Source organism: Bactrocera neohumeralis, chromosome 2 (genome assembly GCF_024586455.1).
Source record: "Bactrocera neohumeralis isolate Rockhampton chromosome 2, APGP_CSIRO_Bneo_wtdbg2-racon-allhic-juicebox.fasta_v2, whole genome shotgun sequence".
NCBI classification, from domain to species: domain Eukaryota; kingdom Metazoa; phylum Arthropoda; class Insecta; order Diptera; family Tephritidae; genus Bactrocera; species Bactrocera neohumeralis.
In genome coordinates this window covers 55,855,557-55,868,901 of record NC_065919.1, presented here as the reverse complement: position 1 = coordinate 55,868,901, position 13,345 = coordinate 55,855,557, and the positions used below count along the sequence as shown (strand labels likewise).

Below are 13,345 nucleotides of genomic sequence, written 5' to 3'. Positions count from 1 at the left end.
CCAACAAACACAAGGAAGGTTCGACGTCGAGAAGCTGCAATCACAACAGACAGCCGAACGATTCTCTACTCGGTTTGCACTCCTGCTCTCTGAGAGCTCTCGTCAACAACTCGGTATAAGGGAACTGTGGGACGGCATTTCAAACTCCTTACGTACAGCTGCAACCGAAACCATTGGTTTTCGGAAAGTGCAAAAGAACAGCTGGTACGACGAAGAGTGCCGTGTCGCAGCGGAGAGAAAACAGGCTGCCTACCTCGCAATGTTACGATCGACCACTACACGTGCGGGATGGGATAGATACCGAGAGTTGAAGAGGGAAGCAAGACGCATTTGTAGACAGAAAAAGAAGGAGGCCGAAATGTGTGAGTACGAAGAGCTTGATAAGCTGGCCGACAGGGGTAATGCTCGAAAATTTTACGAAAAAATGCGGCGGCTTACAGAAGGTTTCAAGACCGGAGCATACTCTTGTAGAACCCCCAAAGGTGATCTAGTCACCGATGCCCAGAGCATACTTAAATTATGGAGGGAACACTTCTCCAACCTGCTGAATGGCAGCGAATGCACAACACCAGGAGAAGGCGAACCCGATTCCCCAATCGATGACGATGGAGCAGACGTTCCATTACCCGACCATGAAGAAGTTCGAATAGCAATTGCCCGCCTGAAAAACAACAAAGCGGCAGGGGCCGACGGATTGCCGGCCGAGCTATTCAAACACGGCGGCGAAGAACTGATAAGGAGCATGCATCAGCTTCTTTGTAAAATATGGTCGGACGAAAGCATGCCCAACGATTGGAATTTAAGTGTGCTATGCCCAATCCATAAAAAAGGATACCCCACAATCTGCGCCAACTACCGTGGGATTAGCCTCCTTAACATCGCATATAAGGTTCTATCGAGCGTATTGTGTGAAAGATTAAAGCCCACCGTCAACAAACTGATTGGACCTTATCAGTGTGGCTTTAGACCTGGAAAATCAACAACCGACCAGATATTCACCATGCGCCAAATCTTGGAAAAGACCCGTGAAAGAAGAATCGACACACACCACCTCTTCGTCGATTTCAAAGCTGCTTTCGACAGCACGAAAAGGAGCTGCCTTTATGCCGCGATGTCTGAATTTGGTATCCCCGCAAAACTAATACGGCTGTGTAAACTGACGTTGAGTAACACGAAAAGCTCCGTCAGAATCGGGAAGGACTTCTCCGAGCCGTTCGATACCAAACGAGGTTTCAGACAAGGTGATTCCCTATCGTGCGATTTCTTCAACCTCCTTCTGGAGAAAATAGTTCGAGCTGCAGAACTAAATAGAGAAGGTACCATCTTTTATAAGAGTGTACAGCTGCTGGCGTATGCTGATGATATTGATATCATCGGCCTCAACACCCGCGCCGTTAGTTCTGCTTTCTCCAGGCTGGACAAGGAATCACAGAAAATGGGTCTGGCAGTGAACGAGGGCAAGACGAAATATCTCCTGTCATCAAACAAACAGTCGTCGCACTCGCGACTTGGCTCTCACGTCACTGTTGACAGTCATAACTTTGAAGTCGTAGATAATTTCGTCTATCTTGGAACCAGCGTAAACACCACCAACAATGTCAGCCTAGAAATCCAACGCAGGATAACTCTTGCCAACAGGTGCTACTTCGGACTGAGTAGGCAATTGAGAAGCAAAGTCCTCTCTCGACAAACAAAAACCAAACTCTATAAGTCGCTCATAATTTTCGTCCTGCTATATGATGCAGAGGCTTGGACGATGACAGCAACCGATGAGTCGACGTTACGAGTTTCCGAGAGAAAAGTTCTGCGAAAGATTTATGGTCCTTTGCGCGTTGGCCACGGCGAATATCGCATTCGATGGAACGATGAGCTGTACGAGATATACGACGACATCGACATAGTTCAGCGAATTAAAAGACAGGGGCTACGCTGGCTAGGTCATGTCATCCGTATGGATGAAAACACTCCAGCTCTGAAAGTATTCGACGAAGTACCCGCCGGGGGAAGCAGAGGAAGAGGAAGACCTCCACTCCGTTGGAAGGACCAAGTGGAGAAGGACCTGGCTACGCTTGGAATATCCAATTGGCGCCACGTAGCGAAAAGAAGAAACGACTGGCGCGCTGTTGTTAACTCGGCTATAATCGCGTAAGCGGTGTCTACGCCAATTAAGAAGAAGAAGAAGAATGCTATAATACTTACCTTGAACAGATATTATAGACTTTTAATGAAATTCCTTCTGATGAAAATATGTTTGAAGTTCAAGCGATAAATGCCATTGAGTTTGATGGATGTTCAACTGGTGGTAGCAAAAGTTATGACCAAAGTCTTAAATATGGTACCATGCCGAGCGGGCTGACCGCAGTTCGAGCGAATTTGCTCATTGAGTTTGGCCTTTTGGGAAGATTCGTGGTGGCTGTGGTTTAAACCTAACGGCAGGTAGAATTAAAATTCTGTTCAGTGCGGAGTCGCACCGGGGCCGGGTGCCGGGATGGAGAACTATGTATATAAGGCATTGTTACAAACCGCGAACATATTGTTCAGATCAGACCTATGAAGGGAATTAGGGCTTCAGTTTTCCTGTTTCTAGCTGTCTGCGATTCGTTGGTTCTCTACTCGTTAACCTTGAGCCCTGTTCTTTTGTCCTGAAATTAGCATGTGAGTGTGGCGATTTGAATTCGATAACAGAGAGTTAATATGTTTACTGTTTTGAATGGCCGAAATGTCAAATATCGTAAAAAAAATTGTTATTGTATAAAAGCGATTTATTTATCGTTACATAAATTTAATAATAAACTTTTTATACAGAAATTAGATACTGCGGACTTAGATGACGGAAGTTCTACCGTTTTACACATGACTTTTGCAATTTCACATCCAGGATGCTCGTGCCATTGGATTTTGATTTTCTTTGTCATGCTTCTGTCCGGATCGTCATATAGACTATTCAGTGGTTTCCCAATGTTATTCACATTTTAGGGTGTTGGCCGTTTACCATTCTTGGCAATTTCGTCCACTATTTTATTACCCTCGATGCCTTTGTGCTAGTAGAATTGAAGATACTTGCTTCTGTCAAAACTTTCCACGGCTGCGGTTCTTATAATTTTATTATCGAAAAAAAGACTATAAAAGCTCCAATTTTGGGTTCGAATTTTTTACTCGCAAAAATAAATTGTTATACTTTAATAACGTAAAGCTTTGTCCAACCTATTCCATTCTATTCAATTTCCTAAATAATTTTTTAATTCCACACATAATTTCATAGCAGTAAGATAAATATATAAAAGTATAAAGTTGGGACGTAGGCCTAAGCAGCCAGTTCTCTTAGCTTCCTAGTCTGTCTGTAAATTTATTTACTGGTCAAATTTAAATAAATAAATAAATAAAAGAATAACTTTCCACATCACAAATTTGAAAGTAATTTTCAAACATAACAGGCAACGAATACCTCCCACACAACGCGCACTCACTCGAGAAAGCTACTCAAAAAGCTCTGCCACGCAAGCTTACACTCAACTTCGGCTAAATGCAAGGCTTTCAGCCACAAGCGCTAATGTGTTTGGTAATAACAATTTTCAGATTAACACGGGTCTTTGAGTGGCGCGCACATACGTCTCTTAGTAACGCTCGCGCATGCGCATTGAGAAAGCCAAAGTGAATTGTGCAAACGGAGCGAAGTTTTGCGAATTTCACGCGATAAGCCAAACAAGAAATTAGCAAATTTGTGCAATTATTTACACATGTGCATAATATTCGACTGCAACGTTTAACTAAAAACGACTTGCCAGAGTTGAGCAGAGCGCGCGCATGCGTTGGCCGAAGTGTAGCAAGATCAAGCGCGTAAGTTGAAGGCGAAATTGTGGTTCAATCGTTATAAAAAATTAAATATTGTGAATAAAAGCGACGAATAAAATAAGAAGTGTTTGAAAAGTAAATAATATAAGAAAACAAATTTAGTTAATTTTTAAACTAAAATAAATAAAAAAGTGATATTTTAGTTAAAATAAAAAAAAAAACAAATATTTTTGAAGAAAATATTGCGTTGAAAAGAGACTAGCAAGTGTTCTACAGAGTATTTACGCTGCATTTGGTAAGTTTAGAAAACTTGTTCCTTTTTTTGGATAATTGTGCTCAATATTTTTGAAAAAAAGTATTTTAAAAAATTTAAAAAAATATTTAAATTATAAAAAAAATTATAATATAATTTATTTATTTTAAAAGAATAGAAAAATAGTAAAATTATAAAAAAAATTTTAATATTTAAAAGAAATAATAAAAAAAAATATTTAAATTATGAAAAACAAATTTAAAAAAATATGTACATTTTTTATTTTGTCTTTTAATTGAGTACAATTTGCTTTTTTTTATTAATTCTTTTATTAACCGAAATTTATTTATTCTTATCAACTAATGCAATAACGACCGTAAGCCGTACAATTTTTGAAATGTTTGTTTTTTTCCAAATAATTAATTAAAAACTATTTTTAGTATTGACCATATGTGATATATAAGAATTTTTTTATCAGCCCGTGTTATGTGCCAGTCATCTGTAAGCATTTGATGACCAATCGTCATTAATTTCGAATTAGTTCTTATGCAAATACTGCGAAATAAAGACCTCCACATTATTCTTTCGTAAGCAAATCATGTTTTGCCGCACGTGCAGCCAAGCAGTGCGACCAACGTGATGCTGTGCCAATCAGCCAGATGTGGGTTTCATTGAACTTTTTTGTTTATTGAGCATTTGGCTTGCTAATTGACACAGGTGCCTGAAATATTTTCTGCTTCTTCTCCGTTTTAAATATGTAAATCTAAATGTTAATGAACGGATTAATGTGATCAAACAAGAGTTTTGGATTTTCCACTTCCTTAAATACAGTTATATTGAAACTGCTATAATGTTACACAATGGCAACCTGCATTCTTAATGTGTATTTTATATGCACTGACCATGGAATATTAAGTTTGTCATGAAGTTTATAAAAGCTAGAAGAAAACGTCGGAGAATCTAATATTATATGTATATACATATATGAATGATCAACATGACGAGATGAGTCGTTGTAGCCATGTCCGTTTCTTATATACGCGAACTAGTACCTCAAATATCGATCTGGAATTTTACAATTTCTCTTCAAGAAGCTGTTCATTTGTTGAAACCGTCGTTGTCGGACTACTATAGCGTACAGCTGCCATAGAAGCTGACCGATCATAATCCAGTCCTCTTTGTCATTCCAATGTTGTATCACTTTTTACAGCAGCCTAGCTTATCTTGTCAAAAATACATCCACGATCCCTTCGTTCTTCAAATGAGACAACTATGCTAACTTATAGACTTTTAAACAAGAAAATGAAATCATTTATTCACCATTCGTATCGCGAAAAAATTACGGTTTGGTGCTTAGATTTTGTAGGAAATTTACTGCTCTATAAAAATGGTCTTATATGATTTTTCGATTAAGTTAAGCGTTTACGAGATAACCATCGTCAAACATCAATGCATATTAAGAAGGATCAAAAACAAACATTTTTTTTTTTTCGTTTGGTACTCTGAAAAATAGGTTCCTAGACACCTCTAAGAAAGCCTCTCCAAAAACCTATGAGTTTCATCATTCATAATGATTTTTTTCATTGAGTTATAAAATTCATAAGAAATAAAAAATTTTCCCAAAAATAATCAAACTTCAACCGTTAATATCTTTTAAACGGTTGGGTTTACGAAAAAATCGTCACGACCTTTTTTGTAGAGCCTTCAATTTCCTACAAAATCTATGGAACAAGATATTTTTTCAAGTAGTTGGAAGCGAGATATAAATTTTTCTATCTGATAATATGAAAAAATAGAAAACTGTATGTAGGATGACCTTCCCGTTACAATTAAGAACTCATGCTTGGAGAGGCTTTCTTAGAGGTGTCTAGGAACCTATTTTTCCGAGTCTAATGGACTTAGACTATATATGGTTCCAATAGGATGGCGCCACATGCCAAACAGTGAATGTCACAATCGATTTATTGAACATCAAGTTTGGTGAACGTGTTATCTGACGAAATGGCCCAGTCGATTAGCCGCCTCGGTCGTGCGATTTGACGCTGTTAGACTATCTCCTAAGCAGCTACGTCAAGTCTATGGTCTATTCCACCAAGCCATCGACGATTGATGAACTTCGTACGAATATCGAAGGTGATATTGCAGCAGTATCGTCCGATTTATACTTGAAAACCGTCGAAAATTGTGTTGAACGGCTGGACTTCTGCAAGAGTGCCCGTGGTAAATTATAAATAAGGAGTGTCGCCATCTTTTTTAATACCGTGTGTTCTTCTTCAGTATTGCCTTCTGGCATCAAGTTGCGCTCTTTTAAGTTTTTTCCATAGATACGCTGCGGACTAGTTGATGCATCTGTTAATCATAATTTTGCTCGTCCTTTTCTGACCTTCCCCTAATTGCTCTTGTCTTAAGGTCTATTATCAAAACTTTTCTGGTATTAGGACTAAATCAAATTCATTTTCTTCAAGTCTGAAATTTGATATTTTCATTATTGCTGAGACCTGGCTTAATTCTAGTTACTATGACAGTGAGTAGTATTTCGATTAAAATTTCTTTTTTGTTTACTCTAAGGATAGAGATTCCGAAAAAACCGGCTGTCTTAGAGGTGGTGGTATCCCTCAACCTCCTTCCTATAAACCTCCTAATAGCTCTGTAGAGGTGTATTACAAATAATATATCCAAACTGGTTTTAAATAAAATGAAACAGAAAAATATTTGTTTTTTTTATTGACTCTAATCTAAGCAATATTATCTAGTACGGTTATTCCTATAGCATTGCCTTTATTCCCTACAATGTTTCGGCTACTCACGAGTTATATCTCATCTGATTCAAATTAACCCTTATTCAAATAGTCTTAATAGATTTTTTGATTTAGTCTTTCTCAGCGATAATTTAAACTTTAGGTTACTGGATGCTGTTTCTTCCAAAAGCGCATGCCTCCTTCGTTCAATGACAACATTACAAAAAACTGTTTAAATTGCCAAGGCTCTTTGTGATATCCAAGCATTCTTTCATAATTGATTTCGATGGTCTGCTCTACATGTATTTATAAATTATTATCTTAACTTTGTTTGTCTTCTCTCTTCAATAAGCCTCTGTCATCTGGTAATTTTATTTCAGACTGGAAATTGACATTCACTACCTCTACCCTTAAAGGTGGTAGAAAGGTTGTAGTTTCCAATTACAGGCCCATTGCTAAACTCTCTACCATATCCGAAATTCTTGAGTGCCACGCTAAAAATAAGTTATTTGCAGTTAACTCAATCATTAATATCTTTCAGCATGGATTTGTCTCTGGTTTTAGTGATTATTGCCTGCCTGCCTACTCAGCTGGATTTCAAGTAGATTGTGTTTATAAATATTTTTCTAAAGCCTTTTATAAAGTTTCACACAATATTCTAATTAAAAAATTATTCTCTTTCCTTTGTGTAATTATGTCACTCTATAAATATTATCAGGTCGATTGTGCTATGAGGCCTCTTGTTTTTACACGAAACATAGCAGCCAATTCAAGTTACTGCGGATCCAGAGCATGTTTTCGAATTTTTGTTAGTCGAAAGTGTGTGATCTTTATGCGCTAAGGGTCTCCAATGACCTCACTAACATCAAAAATACACAAAATAAATTTGGTTCTGGTTCTGGTTCTCTTCAAAAATTATCGGTTTTCTGGATATAAAGCATAGAAGAAAGTTCTTTAATTTGGTACCCTTTCGCCTTACTTTAGCAATATTCTGTAATAATAAATTTCCTAATTTGAATTATTTCTGTGGTGATTAATTTATAAGCATCAAACCTCTTACTAACAATCAGTCTAAATATATGGGTAGGAATGAGAATTGCAATAATTGGCAATGCCTTGCAAAATATTATGAAATTTTCCAATTTAAGTAATTTACTTAATTTGGAAAAATGGAATTTCTCATAATATTTTCTCCCACTAACTTACACTAACAACTCCCTAATTATTATTTTTCTAGAGTACTTTCCGAAAGCAATTATTAATCAGCAAAATAAATACTCAATGAAATGGGAAATATTTTTATAAGCTCATATTGCGAACTTCCGCCTCTTAATTGAAACAAACATTTGCGCATGAAACTGGTTTTGTGCCAAAAGCGCTTAAGTACATATATATAAATAAACAAATTTTTGTTTAGAAAAGGTATAGGCAGGCCTATACAACTCACAAACGCTTTGGTCGCACCTATGACGACATAAATATGAAACTAACTGCAACTAAATGAGCACTCAGGCGACTGGGTGTTAGTTTGTGACCATTAAGCAGTAGTTAGTTGGTTCGAAGCCCGCTACAGATCTATACAGACAATTAAATTATGTTCTATCTTTTTTTAAAGAATGAAACTGCTTATTTGAAAATCTATTAAATATTAAGTGAGTCTCTAAAGCCATTGAACCACTCAATTGCCTAGTTTAGTATTGTTTTGTTATAGAAACACGGCCACAAATCCAAAGCATCAATTTCAGCAAATCAGCTGCTATTTTTAAGTGCGTTGCGTTGAAGTGACTTGCCGCTAAAATGCAATGTAAGCACTCGTTTGTCTAGCGTATAGCGAAACCACAAACACACACACGCGGAAGCCCCGCGCACTTCGTCCAACTATCTGGGGAATAAAACGCATGCGCAACAATTGTTTGCGGCAACAGGCGATTGGGCCACATTGGCGCGTTTGTTTGTATATGGCACACTAAGTGCTAGTTTCGCATGCTCCGCGGCGTTTTTTGTTATCGTTTTAAAGAGCTTTATTTGTTTTTACACATTTGTGGGTTGGCGCTGAGCTGCCGGTCTGACGGCTTGGCGGCAGGTCTGGCCGATATACTATGAGCTATGAATTTGCTTTAAGAGCTGTACACACAAGTAAATCTGCAAATTTGCGCACAGACGAGGTGCGGTTTTGGTGTTGCCACTTGTGACGTAAGCGTTTTGCTTGGAGCCGCCAACTTTTTTTTTTTTAAATTGCTGCTTTTCGCCGCGTTTTTTGTTTGAAGTAGCTTGCGCGCTGCGAATATCGAAAAAAAAAATATTATATATATATAAATATATATGTATATAGTACATACAAGTATATCATATATTATCACAAACCAACTTCATTGATAATTTTTTTATTTACACTGCCGTTGCACTCCTCCTAAAATTACAGTTAAGTGCGAGTACAGATATATGTATATATATTAGTATTTACTCTACAGTTAAGTTATTATTATTTAATAATGCTTTGCTTAGAGATAAAACCGCAGCTAATACCTGCCTAACCGCTAACTGAGCAATTGGAGCGTGAACGACACTATTCAGTTATTTATTTACGAACATTTTGCAATGCTCAGGCGCCGCTTAAAATACAAGCGTTAATTGTACATTCAAAGGCTTTTATTTATAAATTTATGTTGTAATGATTTTGTAACTGTTCAGTTGTGATTGCCTAATGGAGCATTGCTTCTGATATAATTGAGCTCATTAATAAGGTAGACATAACTGTATATTCCCACGAACCACGAGCCTCACCATCTGATAGAATATATACGTGCTTTTCAGACTTTAGATATACCATATGAAACACTATTGATATACCTTATATAGGATGGTACCATTTATAGGATGGTACCATGTATAGGATGGTATGTCAATAGTCTGAAAAGCGCGTATATTTTCTATTAGACTAATATGACTCGTGGGAAATAATATTTTCGGTTGTTTATCAAAAATTATTTTTCGACGAATAACTATCACTACTTAAAGCGAAAAGTTATTTGTTGAATACTGACTTCGGGAAGAAATCATGAAAAACAACTTTTTTTCAACATTTCTTTTCTCATATAAAAAATTAAATAATTTTTTTTTTAATTTTTGTAGTGTTAAAAGTATACATTATTAAAAAAAATTGTGAAATTTTTGAAAAAAAAATATTTTAAACTCGGCCATTGCGACGCCATTTTGGGTGACTCCTCGGAGAAAAAGATACGCTCGCGTTGGCAGGATAACTCCTTATAAGATCATCTAAAGTGAAAAATACGTGTTTTAGTTAAAATCTTAACTTAGAATTTGGACGAAGAAAAAAACTGAAAACTGGATTTTTGGCAGATATTTTTACAAATAAATTAAAATTTCAGCGAAAATTTTGCGACAATTTTTTTTCAAATAGTTGTAATCGAAAAAAGTCTTCCTAAAAGTCTTCAAAAATTGTAACTCAAAGACCTATGTAAAATTTCATGAAGATCGGTTGAATAGTTCTCGAGACACCTTACCAACCAACTTCAAAAACACAGTTTCGACGAAAACGCTTTTAAAGACAGGGTACTTATCCTAGTTAGCCTCAAGTGCACAAGTTCTCAAGGCCGTACCTCCGAAACTATTACTTGGATCAACTTGAAAATTTATGACAGTAATCTAACGTAATAAAAAAATCGATTTTTGAAACCCGTAAACTCATGTAACCCCTTAAATACGTTACGACATTTTACCCCGAAGATTTAATCGGGACGTACCGAACGCCATGTACCAAATCCAATGCTTCGAAAAGAGAGATTAGGCAGGGAATACTGCTCATCAATTACCTCGAGATGAGAAATCAATTTCATTCGAAGAGTCAGAATAATTCTGCGTACTTTTGCTTTTCGTCATTCTCAGCAACTTTTTTTTTGCTCTCAGACCTTAAGAAACTGCTTGCTGAGGAGAAATTTAAGAACATTGCAAGGAAATCGGCAAGACGCAGGTCTACATCCAAGCAATAATCTTAGGAAAGTAAGATACAAAAGAATATGCGGTTTGTGTTTTGGTGAAAAATAGCATACTTAGAATTAAAAAAAAACCCCTGCTCTGACGTCCAAAATATTTTCTACCTTCCAAACGAAAGCTTCAAATACCTGGGCAAGCGATGTTAAATTTGCTGAGAAATAACCAGGTTTTGTTGTAAATCAATTGAAGTTCTCGATAACAAGTCTTCAATTCGCTTGCGAAGATGTACCTACACTACACATTATGTAGTCTAGTCTGACGTAGGGATCCTCAAAAACACTAGGGGTATTCACACCAGCTTTATTAATTCGTTAGTCGTTACTCAGTAGCTTTTTACGTGGGTTTTGTTTTTGTAAAATTAACAGATTATCGTTTGCAAGGAAATCGACATGAGTTTTTCGCAACATCACTCAGCTGTTTTGTTTAAGTTGTTGCCTCAAAAGTTAATTTAATTCATTGCGAAAAAATACATTTGCTGTCTACTACAAATTAGTTCTTGACAATTTTTTCAAAAGTAAGTATTTAATTTAATTGAATCAACTGTTTTGGAACAAAAGTTACACCCACTATTGATGTACAGCAAAAAGTATGTTCACAGTTAAGTGTTTTAACGAAGTATCAACTAACGAACTACCAGATTAACAAGTTCGGTCTGAATACCCCTACTTTGTTTTTGGTAAATTTCAAATAGATAATTGCCAAGTCTTATGTGCGTTTATCTCTTTATTACCTCTGCTACAGTAGTGTACTTGGATCTACTTTGTTAAACTTAGATAAGGTTAAAGCTCTATGACGATCAAGGTTTTCTTGAGACTTGGTTCCACTTTATGTTGATATAGCAGAAATTTCACTTGAAGCACTCAAGATCTATCCATTAAAAGTACTTGTTACATAAATGTGAACTTTTGTTTCACTTTCACTTCTAGACTCTTTTTTGTTATAGTGAATCATTATATATTTACTTACACGTATTCTCAGAAAAATCGCAAATCCTTTGACTGCAGTTTTTCTATAACACAAGGTTTATGGTCGACACAATCGATATTTGTCTACGAATACCTCTCAAACCTTTCATACGTTGTTTTCGCACGAGATATGCAGGATATTATGTACATATGTACATATGTTAACCCCGCTAAGTCTTCTTGTTTGACTTTCGGTGTGTCAGAGCACCTGTAAAAGGTTTCTGAAGAAGATTTGTTCGTTGGCTAATTGGCGTAACTACGCTGGCTGATGCAAGCTGGACTTTATCACGAGTTTTACTCTGCCAACAAAAACAATAATGGAGTGTCTTCAAGCGGTTGCAAGTGGAACAAAGCGCGTGTTACTCAGTTATTTGAAAGCAGATAAGCAATATTTCGTACCATTTGAAGCACTTCCGTAATTGAACTCACGCTTCTAATCTTTTCCTCTTAAATATTTTACCAAACTAATAAAAAATAGCCGCAGAGCTCAAAAACCAACGCCATTAAGGCAACAAAAGAAGAGTCAAAGTTGACGCGGACGCCAATAGCTGATTAAGTGTACCATAAATCAAAAGTGTTGACAGCGAACGTTCATTCGAAACACCGTAGAGTTGGAAGTACAAAAACGACAGAAAACGTAAGCTTGCAAGCCGCGAGCAAACAATTAAATAAATTTGCATACAGGTGTTCCTATTATTAAACATATATATCTTTATATTCGCATCAACCGGTAAACTATGAATAAATATATGAATACAATTTGAAAACTACCGCATAATTAATAACTCTGCTTTGCCAGAATTTTACATTCAAACAAGTGACAGCGTTCTTTGGCCAGCCGCCAAGCCGCCAAGCGCTCTGTGCTCGCGTATCAAGTGCGTCTGATCAACGTCACGCAGCGCCAATTCTAAACACTTGAAACCGGTATTGAAAACGATTTCATGGTCAATGTCAGTGAGTAAAATTAAAAAGTAGCAATTGTAAAGCTATTCGCCAAAAACCCGTTGCAGTAAAATATGATAACGGCATTTTTGGGAACACTTTTGTCTAATTTAATATGCAAATGTTTGAGATTTATTTCTGAATTAGGTCATGAAATGTTATCTCATAATATTAGCAGTAAATAATTATAAAAAATGTAGCAAAAAGGTCTGTGAAAGATTTAAATTTAAACAGACTTAAAATCAGGCATTAAATCATTCCTAAGTTGCAATATTTTGGTTTCAAAGATGGATTTACTAAGCGCTCTGCTCCTTCGCACGTTTTTAATATCGTTTTGAGCTCAAACCTTTCATCAGATTGAAATATCCTAATCCGATATTTTTTTCAAAGAGATCTATGTAAGGGGATAAATATTGGCTAACAAATTATTTGTGATTCTTCCTGAAAATAAAAAAATGTGTTTCTACAAATACACATAAGGCCACAAAATTAAAAAAGTTCGAAAAGCACGAGAATATTTTGATATTCATTAATTATAACATCAGAAGGCACCCCTAGAAGTCCAAGCATTCTACATTTTAAAAGTTTCCCCAAATATTTAAAGATAAGAGCCATAGCTTTAAAATTTAATGAAGCGATAT

At 36.3% G+C, this 13,345-nt stretch overlaps 1 protein-coding gene across 1 annotated transcript in view; it reads left to right on the top strand.

Annotated features, from left to right (window-relative positions):
• The first annotated feature begins 3,599 nt into the window (after positions 1–3,599).
• The window catches only part of LOC126753687 (uncharacterized), a 64,702-nt gene continuing 54,956 nt past the window's right edge, over positions 3,600–13,345 (top strand). Inside the window, exon 1 of the mRNA XM_050465365.1 lies at positions 3,600–4,087. The gene's annotated coding sequence lies outside the window, so the exon portion shown is untranslated. The remainder of the gene's footprint in view (positions 4,088–13,345) is intronic.